Source organism: Piliocolobus tephrosceles, chromosome 3, assembly GCF_002776525.5.
Source record: "Piliocolobus tephrosceles isolate RC106 chromosome 3, ASM277652v3, whole genome shotgun sequence".
NCBI lineage: Eukaryota > Metazoa > Chordata > Mammalia > Primates > Cercopithecidae > Piliocolobus > Piliocolobus tephrosceles.
The window spans coordinates 110779199-110791558 of NC_045436.1; the positions used below are offsets into that span (position 1 = coordinate 110779199).

A 12360-nucleotide genomic window follows, 5' to 3' on the forward strand; every position below is an offset into this window, starting at 1 on the left:
TGTTGGTGAGTGATAAGCATGACAGAGAAAAATGAGGTAGAAAGAGAGACATGGAGTGTTGGGGGCAGGCGTTTGCAATTAAACATGGTGGTCAGGAAAGTCGCATGAGAAAATGAACAAGTAAAGACATAAAGGAGGTAGGGAATGAGCTCTGCAGAAATCTGGAAGAAGAGCAGAAAGCATGGGAAGAACATAGACTCTGAGGCAGGAAAGTGCCTGGCATATTTATAGAACAGTAAGAAGCCCAGTGTGGCTGCAGCAGAGACAAACAAAGGAGAAAATAGCAGGACATGAAGTGAGATGGGTAAGGAGATGGGGAGGGGGCAGATTGTGTATGGTCATTATAAGGGCTTTGTCTTTTACTCTAAGTGAAATGGAAGTATTTGGTAGGTTTGAGAAATGACATGATCTGACCTATGTTTTAAAAGAACTATTTCAACTGCTGGGTTGTGAAATAGACTGAAAAGCAGTGAGATCAGCAAGGAGATGGTTGCAGTAATCCAGTGAGACATGATGCAAATATTTGCTGATGGATGGGATATGGTGTGTGAGAGACAGAGAGAGACTCCAAGTTTTTTGGCATGAGAAAGTAAAAGGATGGCGTTCCCCTTAACTTATATGCAGAAGACTACAGGAAAAACAGGTTTGGAGGCAGATCAGCAGTCTGCTACTGGACATACAAATTTGAGATGATTATTAGACATCCAAAGAGAGATATCATGTAGGAAATTAGATATCAAGTCAAGACATAGGGGAGAAATCTGGGCTGGAGATATAAATGTGAGTGTTGTCAACCTATACATGGTATTGAAAGAAAAGAAGACAGATATTTATGTGCATAGAGACAGGCAAGTGGGTAAGACGTGGTGGAGGGAGCTTCTGCAAGGTCTCTATACTGCGTGCTCAATTTTCCCAGTGGAAAGAGAAACCAGGTTATCCATAGGGAGTTTCTAGTTAAGGGTCAGGAGGAACGGCACATGCCCAGCTGTAGAGTAAGAGTGATTCCCAGTAATAACTGCCAGACTACTAGCCTTTATCTGGCCTAAGTTTCCCAGACTCTGGAAGTCTAGAGCCCATTCTGTCAGTGTCTCTCTTTGGTCCACCATCCCAGGTCTCAGTTTTTCTCACCTGTATCTTTGTGGTAGGGTAAAGGTACAACGTGGCTCTTTCCTAAACAGGGACTTTAGTATCCTGGCTCAGAGAACCTGCTCTTCCAAGTCATTTGAATGCAGGGTGCCTGGAAAGAAGAAGAAGACGCCATCGAGTTCAACAACTTCAAACCTCGCTCCATTCTTTTACGTGAACCCTAGGGAAACAATTTTATTTTTGGTAAAAGATTTATATGTGCAGATGTTCGTAAGTGTTATTTATCATAAAAAATAACGAGGAAACACTCTAAACATCCTAAGAAGGGGAACGGTTAAATAAATTGTCATACACCTGTAAGATAAAATATTATATAGGCATTAAGAGCAATATTTACAACAATGTTTAATAACATGGCAAATGACTACAATATAATATTAGATAAAAAGTAAGATAGACGTCAGTTGAATTGTGAGAGATTTTCTAACTCTAGAGAGATTCTTCAAGCAATCACTTTGTCAGCAGACACAGATGTTTCCCTTTCTTCCTATGATAAAGATCAGGGATCCAAACTTGTTCGAAAAGTTGAAGAGGCACCATTTGTTCTCATTGGAATGGCAGGCTTTCCAGCAATTGTCCCATGTGGATTATACAAATGGAAGAGCAGAGGAAATGCTAAAATGTCCCTTCTCCTGATGCACATGTGTTGTAGAAGCAATGACTGTTGTTACGGGCTGTTCTGTGTATTAGGAATTCTGGGCAAAGCCTAAGCCTTGGAAGGAGGGTGCTGTCTTGATCTTGCGAGAGGACCTTACTTTAGTTAGACATCCATTATTGCAGTTACATGTTTATGTTGGAAATAAATTATTTGAGTGGGTTCAGATGATAACATGGTATTTTGAATACTGGCTTCCTTTCTTGCAGGCCTGATTTGCCTGGTGACCAAATTACTAGTGACTAGTTCACTAACTAGGTCATTCAGGGGAAATCAAGTTAATATAAAAGAAACATGTCACCTAATTCCACTTGATGGTGTTAAAACTTTAAAACCACCTTCTTAGACTGTAAAGATGAAATTAGGACCAGGTGTGGTGGCTCATTCCTGTAATCCCAGTACTTTCAGAGGCCAAGGCGGATGGATCACTTGAGGCCAGGAGTTTGAGACCAGCCTGGCCAACATAGCAAAACCCCGTCTCTACTAAAAATACACACACACACACACACACACACACACACACACACACACACACAATTAGCTGGGTATGGTGGTGCATACCTATAATCCCAGCTCCTTGGGAGACTGAGCCATGAGAATCACTGGAACCTGGGAGGCAGAGGTTGCAGCAGTTACTATACTCCAGCCTGGGTGAAAGACAGAGACAGAAAAAAAAAAAGAAAGAGAAAGAAAGAAAGAGAGAGAAAGAGAGAAAGAAAGAAAAAAGGAAAAAGAAAAGAAGAAATTAGTTCTAAAGAAGATAGCCAGCCATCCCTGAAGTACTCCCAGTTTGCTGAAGAATTTCACATGCTTTGTATGTTATCTAGTAGTCCTATCTGCCTTACTTTTTAATTTAACTTTTCTTCTTCCTGTCTTGTGGACTGGCTGGCTCTTTTAGAACTCTTTCTGAAACGTGCATGGAATATATTAACAACTTTTAATGCCTCCTGCAACTCTTAAGTGTATGTATGCATGTCTAAATCGAATCAAGAAAGCTTACAATAGAGCTTCATAGTAATAGTATTTATTTCAGAATCATAATTGTAAACATGAGAATAACTTGTGAACTCCAGTTTAGCTCTTTTATAATTGCAGAATTATATTTTAGCTGCTGTTATATTACGTTAATTTTTAAATGTCATCTTGAAATAGAAATACGTATTTTAAGCGCTCATGCTAAGGTAAATGAAGAACACTTTTTAAATTTTCTCCAGAAGAATCATAAACAAGAGACTAAACAAATTACCTATAATGAAAGCGACTAATGAGCAAGCTGGTTTGGCCAGATACTGTACACAAACTTTGATAACAGACAAAATGCTTACTTTGTAAGCTTTTTTTTTTTTTGAGATGGGGTCTTGCTCTGTCACCCAGGCTCTAGAGTGCAGTGGCATGATCACGGCTCACTGAAGCCTTAACCTCCCAGGCTCAAGCAATCCTACCACATCAGCCTCCAGACTAACTGGGACTACAGGTGCACACCACCACACCCAGTTAATTGGAATGCTTTATTACACTTGTGAAATTCTCTTGTCTAACCTGAATTTACATTCTATAGTGGTAACATAGCATATGTGTTGTTATTAAAGTGACTATGAAAAAAATATATAAAACTGTATATACAGTGTGATTCCAATTTTATACTTTCATATGTGCAGAGAACACGGAATGAAAAGAAGTATTCCTAATAATAGTTTGTCAGTGGTAGACTTGGGTTTTTTTCTATGTTATATAGTTCTGTGTTTTCTAAATTTTCAGTCAGAAGCAGATATTTTTCTTATAATTATATTTTTAAATTGTGACGGAGAATTTTCAGCAAATATTAAAATAAGGAACTCCTTGGGAGTGAACTGAGACTGCACTCCAACCTGGGTGACAGAGTGAGACTCCGTCTCAAAGGAAAAAAAAAAGAAGAAGACTACAAATTGGCCTCAGTGTACACTGCTCGGGTGATGGAGGCACCAATATCTCACAAATCACCACTAAAGAACTTACTCATATAACCAAACACCACCTATTCCCCAAAAACCTATGCAAATAAAAAATTTTAAAAAATATATACTCATCTTCGTCCCAACACAGTCATAAAATTTTTAATTTTTTTTTAATGGAGGAAGGGGCCCATCGAGGCAAGAGTGTCTAAGGCCAATGAACATGCTAACGTAGCCCTGAAAGCCATTCCTGCTGCTGCCTTTGTAACTAATTGCCTTCTCACGCCCATGAAACTGGTGACTAGATACTGGCATTTACTGCAGAAAAAGCTCATTGGGCAACAGAGAGCGAGAAAAGCAGGAAGTGATTCTGCCTCATTTTCACCTTCCTGACTCATGCAAGAGCATCTAATCTAGCCATAGATGAGTTCTGGGGCTAGAAATCTAAATGGTTTTTAGATGAATTTTAGTGAAATGGCTTTTGAATGGACGCTGAGTGCCTGTCTCACTGCATCCACCACATTTGTGTTAGTAGAACTACTACAGGACCACATACCAGAGGAAGGGAGAGACTACAGGCGCTGATATAAAATCAGTTAAACTTTGCTGAAAAAGAAGGAAATGTTGCTTCACTCTCCAAGGAATACTTGTGTTTCTGTGCAGATCAGATCCTGATTCCATCCAAATCAAAACAGATGCTATTATCACACTGAGCCAGTATATTTCCCCCTGCCTAATTCAGGTAACAAAAAATCCACAAATAAGGAGATGGGGACAATTCATATTCAAGTAAATAACAGCTTCCAGCTTCTTTTCCCATTTTTCCTTCCCTCTGATCTCATCTCCTACCACTCTTCCTCTTCCTCACTGTGCTCCAGCAACCCCTAAAACATGCCACGTGCACTCCCACCTCAGGGTCTTTGCACTTGCTAGTCCAAAGCCATCTCACTCACAGCTCTCCTACATAAAAGGGCATCCTCAAGCACCCCCTCTTTCTCACTCTACTTTTCTACACAGGACTTGTCACCTTTGGACACACTCTGTTTTACATGTTTATTTGTTCATGGCATATCCACCCTTCTGGAAAATAAACTCTATGAAGACTGGATCTTTGATTTATTCACTGTTGTATCCTCAGCACCTGTAGCAGTGTCTGGTGCTTATTAAGTGCTCAAAACATTTGTAAATAAATGAATGAATAATTAACATTAATACCTTGGTTCTCCTTTTCTCCCAGTTCAATTCATTTTACCTGCTGTGGTCACCTTCAAAGGTCCTTGAGAGAGACATCTTGTGTTTCAGTCATGTCAATTATGTCATGCACACTGAACTGAAACTGAGATGAATGACATCATCTGTCATCAAAATTTAGGTTAAACATTTCCTCAGTAGTTATTCAATATTTTATACATGAGGACAGACCCAAAGAGAAGTACTTGCTTAGGGCCACACAGGGCCAAAGTTTAGGTCTCCTAATTCTGAGTCCAGAGTAGTATTTTCTTTTACTTTCTTTTTTCTTTTTTTCTTTTTTTTTTTTTTTGACAGAGTCTTACTCTGTCACCAGGCTGGAGTGCAGTGGTGCGATCTCAGCTCACTACAACTCCACCTCCCAGGTTCAAGCAATTCTCCTGCCTCAGCCTCCCAAGAAGCTAGGACCACCAGTGTGCACCACCGTGCCCAGCTAATTTTTGTATTTTTAGTAGAAACGAGGTTTCACCATGTTGGCCAAGATGGTCTCGATCTATTGACCTCGTGATCCACCTGCCTAAGCCTCCCAAAGCACTGGGATTACAGGTGTGAGCCACCACACCCGGCCAGCCAGAGTATTTTCTGCTACATATCATAGCAATGTCTATGCTTTTGGTATTCTTATTGCCAGGAATATTTGAGAAAAAAAATGACTAAGATGGGCAATCCTCAATTCTATTATTATTATATTATATTATATTTATTTTTAGAGATGAGTTTTCATCATGTTGCCCAGGCTGGTCTCGAATTCCTGAGCTCAAGCGATCTGCCTGCCTCAGCCGCCCAAAGTGCTGGGGTTACAGGCATGAGCCATCATGCCCAGCCCTCTCTTTTATTTTTGTTGAGCTTAGAAAATGACATGGCTTTCCATCTTCACTTATATATAGCCTAAGTATTGGCATCATGGGTTCTACAACCTCACTTATGAAAGGAATTAGCTTGTACCTGTTCTCTAGTCACTTTCCCCCTAGCACCACCTACCAACTTTGTTTGAATTCCTACAAGTACCAGTAACAAAACAATTTTACCAAATTATTATTATTCACTATGATCCTGTCATCCATTGAGGTATGATATCCAATTAAGCAATGTTAGTTCCTGGAAAACCGAAACACTCATCATTTTGGCAAATGAAAAGTAATTGCTGGATTCACTAGCCAGGGCACAGACAAAATTCATCTTGTCCTGAGAAATATCAAAGCTTTGAATTTTTAAGTAAAAGTCTAAAAATGTCTGGTGCTGAAACCATTATTGCCAACTAAGTGGTCCTGTATACTGAATTCTTCTGACTCAAAAGAATTCCTATAGCATCCCACCACCCCCAACCCCACACCTCATTCTTGTTTCTGTGAGGCTGGCAGTCAGAAAAGTGAGTCATTAGTTCGGCTTATTTTTTGGACAGGGTATTATTTGCAGACAGATTGTACCTGAAAATTCTATTCCGAGATTTGAAAGGATTGTAGCAGAATTTTCCTGGGATACGTCTGCAATGACACTTGATAGAGAGAAGAAGGAAGATATGTGTCTAGATAGCTAGAGGGAATCTCAGCAGTGTTAAGGCCATCTAGAGCATCAAATCTCGTTGGAGAAAATTCTGGAAGACCTGCTGGTGAGCAAAGTAAGAGACCAGCAGTGGGGGCTAATCTATCCTAGGGATGAGAGCAGTTGCCCTCTCATCAGTCACCTGAAGGAGAAAGGTACCAAATGAAGCATTTCAGACTAGGAGAATGCAGCTAACTCCTAGTGAAGTGACTTTCAGTTTAGTTTTGTTTTGTTGTAGCTAATCCCATTGTTATATGCAGTGTAACTCTCTGGGAAATAGCTGTAATTTCACTCATTTCTCTCCCTCTTCAAGAAGAGTATGGAAATGCAATTGAATGAGAGTATGTTATTATAGGATATTGTACTTAAGATCCTTCTGTATGATAAAGACAGAAAATCCTACTTACACAAGGGAGGAAATTTACTGGGTTGTGTAACTGAAAATCCAGGGATAGTATGGGCTTTAGGCACAGCTGGATTCAGGGTTCAAAATGTGTCACTAGGTCATGGATTTCCTTCATCTTTCACCTCTGCCTTCCACAGGTGGGCTTTAGCTGCTGGTTCTACATGGGAGCAAGCTGACTACACAGAAGTGCCAGCTTCATATTGTCCCAGGTTCAAGTCCACTGGGAAAGAGTGCCTGCCTGGAGGATGCCAGACTCTCACTGGCCAGAGTGCCTCTGGGGTGGGAATGGGGAAGGGGAAAACCCCATAACCACTGGGACTGAGTAGAGAGATGGAGTAAATCACTAACTACAAAGTGGAAAGTGTAACAAAGAATGTCACAAGGAAAGGCCAAGTAACTAGAATGTTCATAAAATAGGGAAAACGTAATACCTGTTCAAATTCAAATTCACTGCATTGAATATTGTGTGACATCCCGTAACTGAAGAGCTAGCAGTGTGTGTTCACCAAGGTTGAGAGTACAGGCAACATTGGGCTGGTGGAAAGGAATATAGAACTATGCTTCAGGATTGCTTAGTAACCATCTTGTTTGATCGCTTATTTTCCCATGTGATCCTGAGTAATTCATCTCACCTTTCAGGTTCTCAGGCTTTTTTTTTTTTTTCCCCCATCTGTTAAACAGAATTGCCTGTGTTACTTATCTTACCAGGTTACTGTGTAGCTGAAATCAAATAAAACATTTAGTAATAGTTTTATTAGGCCGGGCGTGGTGGCTCACGCCTGTAATCCCAGCACTTTCGGAGGCCGAAGCAGGCAGATCATGAGGTCAGGAGGTCGAGACCATCCTGGCTAACACGGTGAAACCCTGTCTCTACTAAAAATACAAAAAAATTAGCCAGGTATGGTGTCAGGCCCCTGTAGTCCCAGCTACTTGGGAGGCTGAGGCAGGAGAATAGCGTGAACTCAGGAGGTGGAGCTTGCGGTGAGCCAAGATCGCACCACTGCACTCCAGCCTGGGCGACAGAGTGAGACTCTGTCTCAAAAAAAAAAAAAAAAAGTTATTTTAATTTATCATGAGATATATTTCCATACACATATTACATATTTTGTTTCAATAAAGGATGATGAGGCAAATCCACCCAGTGATTTTTCACTTCTGGGGGCTGTGCAGTTCTTGAATTCCTGACTGCAAAACTGAAGCAAGTTTCTTTCACTGGTTCTAACAAGTGAGTCCAAAGTTTAATCAGATATTCGTTTACTGAACTTTTACTAAAAAAGAACATTTGAGGAATTAGCACAAGATCTGAGATGAAGGTAATTCACTGACAGATTTTTCTTTCATTCTTATTCATTTGATCTGAAAATGTGTTTGAGCACCTACAGTGTGATGAACAATATAGATGTGGTCCTGCATTCATGGAGCTAAAGTGGCATTAAAATATTAAACTAAGCTGTGTGAGGTAACATACGTCAGCTACTCAGGAGGATGAAGCAGAAGGATTGCTTGAGCCCAGGAGTTTAATGCTGTAGTGTGCAATGATCATGCCTGTGAATAACCCCTGCACTTCAGTCTGGGCAATACAGCAAGACCCTGTCTCTAAAAAAATACATATATTAAACTAACAATCAAATGAATGAACATATAATGACCAACTGACAGAAGCTATAAGACATGAGAGAAGCCTCTGGTGAAATGACAGATAATCTGAAACCCAAATGACGAGTAGTCTTAGTCATTGGGAAATTGTGATGCTGTGGGAGAACTTGAAATCAGAAATGCTCCAAACAAAGTAAAATGCTGGTGAAGATGTTCTATATTGGATGCTGGTTGTTTTTGTTCACTCAACATCCCTATCCCCGTTCTTTTGGTAATCTAAATTCTTGTAGTTTAGGCAGCTACGTGACCAAGACCTGACTGCAGTACTCTTTTCTCCAGGGTATTGATCAGTTCAGGGACGGACATTTGTTTTAACCTAGCCAGACAAAGTGTTGTTCTCTGGAGACTTTCTTGTATGATGTCAGGAAAAACTGAAACATTTAGCTGCAGTTATTAAGCTAAGAATGTGTAATGGTGTGAGAGTCAGCCAACTATATAGTTAGAGGAAGCACAGTCTACACAAGACTACCTACTTCCAACACCAACAGCAAGCTCAGGAGGTTCCCAAAACATACCTTTGATAATTCACTGGAAGAATTCACAGAGCTCACAGAAAGCTGCTGTACTCATGGTTACAGCTGACTGCAGGGAAAAAATACAAGTTAAACACAGGCCAAGGAAGAGACACATGGGCCTGGAAGTGAAGTGGTATCACTGTCTAGGGTAGATAGCCGGTGTTCATCATCTCACACCAAGAAGATTAAGGACATGGACACACACACAGGGAGTAAGTTTAGGAGCAGAGGTTTAACAGGCAAAAGAAAGAGAAAGGATAAGTGAGAGAGAGATAGAGAGAGAGAAAGAGAGAGAGAGAGATGCTTGAAAAGGAAGTCAGGTGTGTAGCGGGAGGGTACTGGATTTTATAGATACACTTGAGGAGGCAGAGTCTGATTTACATAGGGCCCACAGATTGGTTGGACCAGGTGTGATGTTTACATACAGAGTGGGGAAGGCTGGCTACCACACCCTAATCTGATTATGCAAATGAGCTTTCCACTTGCTGGCACTATTTTGTCTACTCCTTACTGTACATGTATCTGGCAAAGAGAAGGGAAGATGGAGCTGTTATTTTGAACATGCTTAGTCCCAGGTAGCCTTTTCCTATTGGCACAGCTGCCAGCATTCACCCATGCAAGCTTCTAGCTTGCTTTTCTATGTCTGCAGCTCAATTTTACAGACTGTTCTTTGTTACAAAACAAATGATTTGGGGGCTGCTTTTCATTAAAAGGAAAACCTTACCGAGGACTTCCTTACCCTCACTATCTGCCTAAATAATTTCTTTTTAACTCCTATATCAGAAGGTGCCAGATGTGGAGTTTCCAGTTGTCCTCTCCCCATGGAGTCAGGGCAGCATTACTGTCCTGGCATCAGTGCATGATGGTATGCAAAGTACTGCCACAGAGAAAATTCCCTCAAGCCTCAGGGCCCGGAGTTTTACTAGAGCTCCACACAGGCAAAATTGATTAGCCATGAGACTGATTTCAGTCTCCAGTACTCAAAGTCCCCACCTTAAGTAACCTTGGTGGTGTGACTCAAAGCCATAATCACAAAGCTCTAAATCACATTGTTACTATCTGGTTGGCCCAAGGCCCCCAGGCAAACAGAGACACTCTTGTCAGGCATGACATTCCAAGGACCTAAAGATTACCTCCCAGAAACCAAGAGCAAAGGCCAGATCACTCTTTGAGTAAGGTTCATTCCTTACTTCACAAACAGGCATCTCTGACAGTGAATATTCTGCCTCCATAATGACAGTCTGTGATAAGAAGAAATTAAATCAAAGATAAGCAGAGTTAAAAGATGAAGCAACACAGCAATAAGGTCATAACTTGAGTTCCCAGAACCAGCCACGCCTGAAGTCAGCTGCCTCCTAGGCTCCTCACTTGCATGCACTACCATGTTTCCTTTTTCACTTAAGTTTGATTGAGTTTATATTTGCCCTTTGAACTAGAGAAGTTCTGAGGTAGGAGACAGCCTTTTCATTTCAAAGATTTGAAAGAACAACTGGAATATAGTGAGCAAGGGAAAGTGAGTGGTAGATAAAGCTAAAGACGTTGAAAGGGGGCAAGATCATTTGAGGGTGTAACGGTGATATTAAGAATTAGGCATTATCCTAAGGGAATTAATGCAGGAATAGAAAACCAAATACCAGATGTTCTCATTTATAAGTGGAAGCTAAACATTGATACAAAAAAGGGAACAAGAGGTACTGGGGCCTATTCGAGGGTGGAGGGTGGGGAGAGGGTGAGGTTTGAAAAGCTACATTGGGTAACTATGCTGATTACCTGGGTGACAAAATTATCTGTACCCCAACTCCTGTGACATGCAATTTACCCGTGTAACCTGCATATGTACCCCTTGAACTGAAAGTAAAAGTTGGAAAGAAAAACGGAATTAGGGAATTTCTCCTAAGTACAGTGGGAATCTTCTGAAGGATTTTTAAAGGCAAGCAACATTATCTGATCTATCTAGACATCTATATATAGAGTTGTTTTTTTTTTTTTTTTTTTTTTGAGATGGAGTTTTGCTCTTGTTGCCCAGGCTGGAGTGCAAGTGGCACAATCTTGGCTAACTGCACAACCTCCACCTCCCAGGTTCAAGCAATTCTCCTGCCTCAGCCTCCTGAGTAGCTGAGACTACAGGCACCAGCAACCACGCCCAGCTCATTTTTGTCTTCTTAGTAGAGACAGGGTTTCACCACGTTGGCCAGGCTGGTTTCAAACTCCTTATTCAGGTGAATCCACTTGCCTTGGCCTCCCAAAGTGCTGGGATTACAGGCATGAGCCACCGCGCCCAGCCAATCTGAGCTATACTTTAAAACATATACATGGAGAAAGGACAGGATTATGGGGAAGAGTGCAAACGATAGGAGTATTTACATTTAAGAAAAATTCGGAAGTAAATTGACCTGTTGGACTGTCTATGGATAGCGACTTTCTCTAGCAAGTGTCAAAAATTAGCCTCAGATTTATGACATGAGCCAGTGGATGGATGGAAGTAGCATTTTTTGAGATGAGAAAATAGAGGAATGAGATTGTAGATCAGTTTGGGATATGATAAATTTAAAATGCCTGTGAGTCATTCAAGTAAGATATTGGTTTCAAGGACGCAAGAGAAGAAAGTATATCAGAAAGCAGGGAGTGGTCAACTGTGTTAAATATTTCTGAGAGTTAAGACAAGCACCAAAAGTGTCTGCTGGATCTGGAAACATGACAGCTTTTGAGGACCTCGAACAAGAGCAGTTTTAATAGAGTGGTGGCAAAGAAGCCATGTGAATTGGAGTAAAGAGCGAATGAGAGGCAAAGCAATTAAAACTGCACATATGCAACATTCTTAATAAGATTGTCTGTGAAAGAGAGTAAAGAGAAAACTGAACATGGGTGTGAAGTCTGGGGAAGGCTTGTTTGCTTTTAAGCTGGGAAATGTTTGGTCATGTCTGAATGCAGATAGATAGATACTGATAGAGATAAATATGGAAGATGTAGAGGAAAGAAAAATAATTTACTAGTCAGGGTAATGATAACTGCTATAACCAAAAGGAATCTGCAATATATAATAGGTCAAACACAATAGAAATTTATTTCTCACTCACATCAAGTTCAAAACAGAAGTTCTGTTTTTTCTTTCTCTTCTACTTTCTCTCCTTCCTTCCTTCCTTCCTTCCTTTCTTTCTTTCTTTCTTTCTTTCTTTCTTTCTTTCTTTCTTTCTTTCTCTCTCTTTCTCTTTCTTTCTTCTTCTTCTTCTTCTTCTTCTTCTTCTTCTTCTTCTTCTTCTT

The 12360-nt window shown here is 40.6% G+C and overlaps 1 long non-coding RNA gene and 1 pseudogene across 1 annotated transcript in view; one reads left to right on the plus strand and one right to left on the minus strand.

Annotated features, from left to right (window-relative positions):
* Nucleotides 1-1604: 1604 nt before the first annotated feature.
* Nucleotides 1605-2016, plus strand: LOC111549362 (annotated as a pseudogene).
* Nucleotides 2017-2406: 390 nt separating this feature from the next.
* LOC111549326 overlaps nt 2407-12360 on the minus strand; it is a 29758-nt gene continuing 19804 nt past the window's right edge. Inside the window, exons 2-4 of the long non-coding RNA XR_003309900.1 lie at nt 9100-9166; nt 4985-5068; nt 2407-2448 (exon numbers count right to left, since the gene is read on the minus strand). This is a non-coding gene — a long non-coding RNA (uncharacterized LOC111549326). The remainder of the gene's footprint in view (nt 2449-4984; nt 5069-9099; nt 9167-12360) is intronic.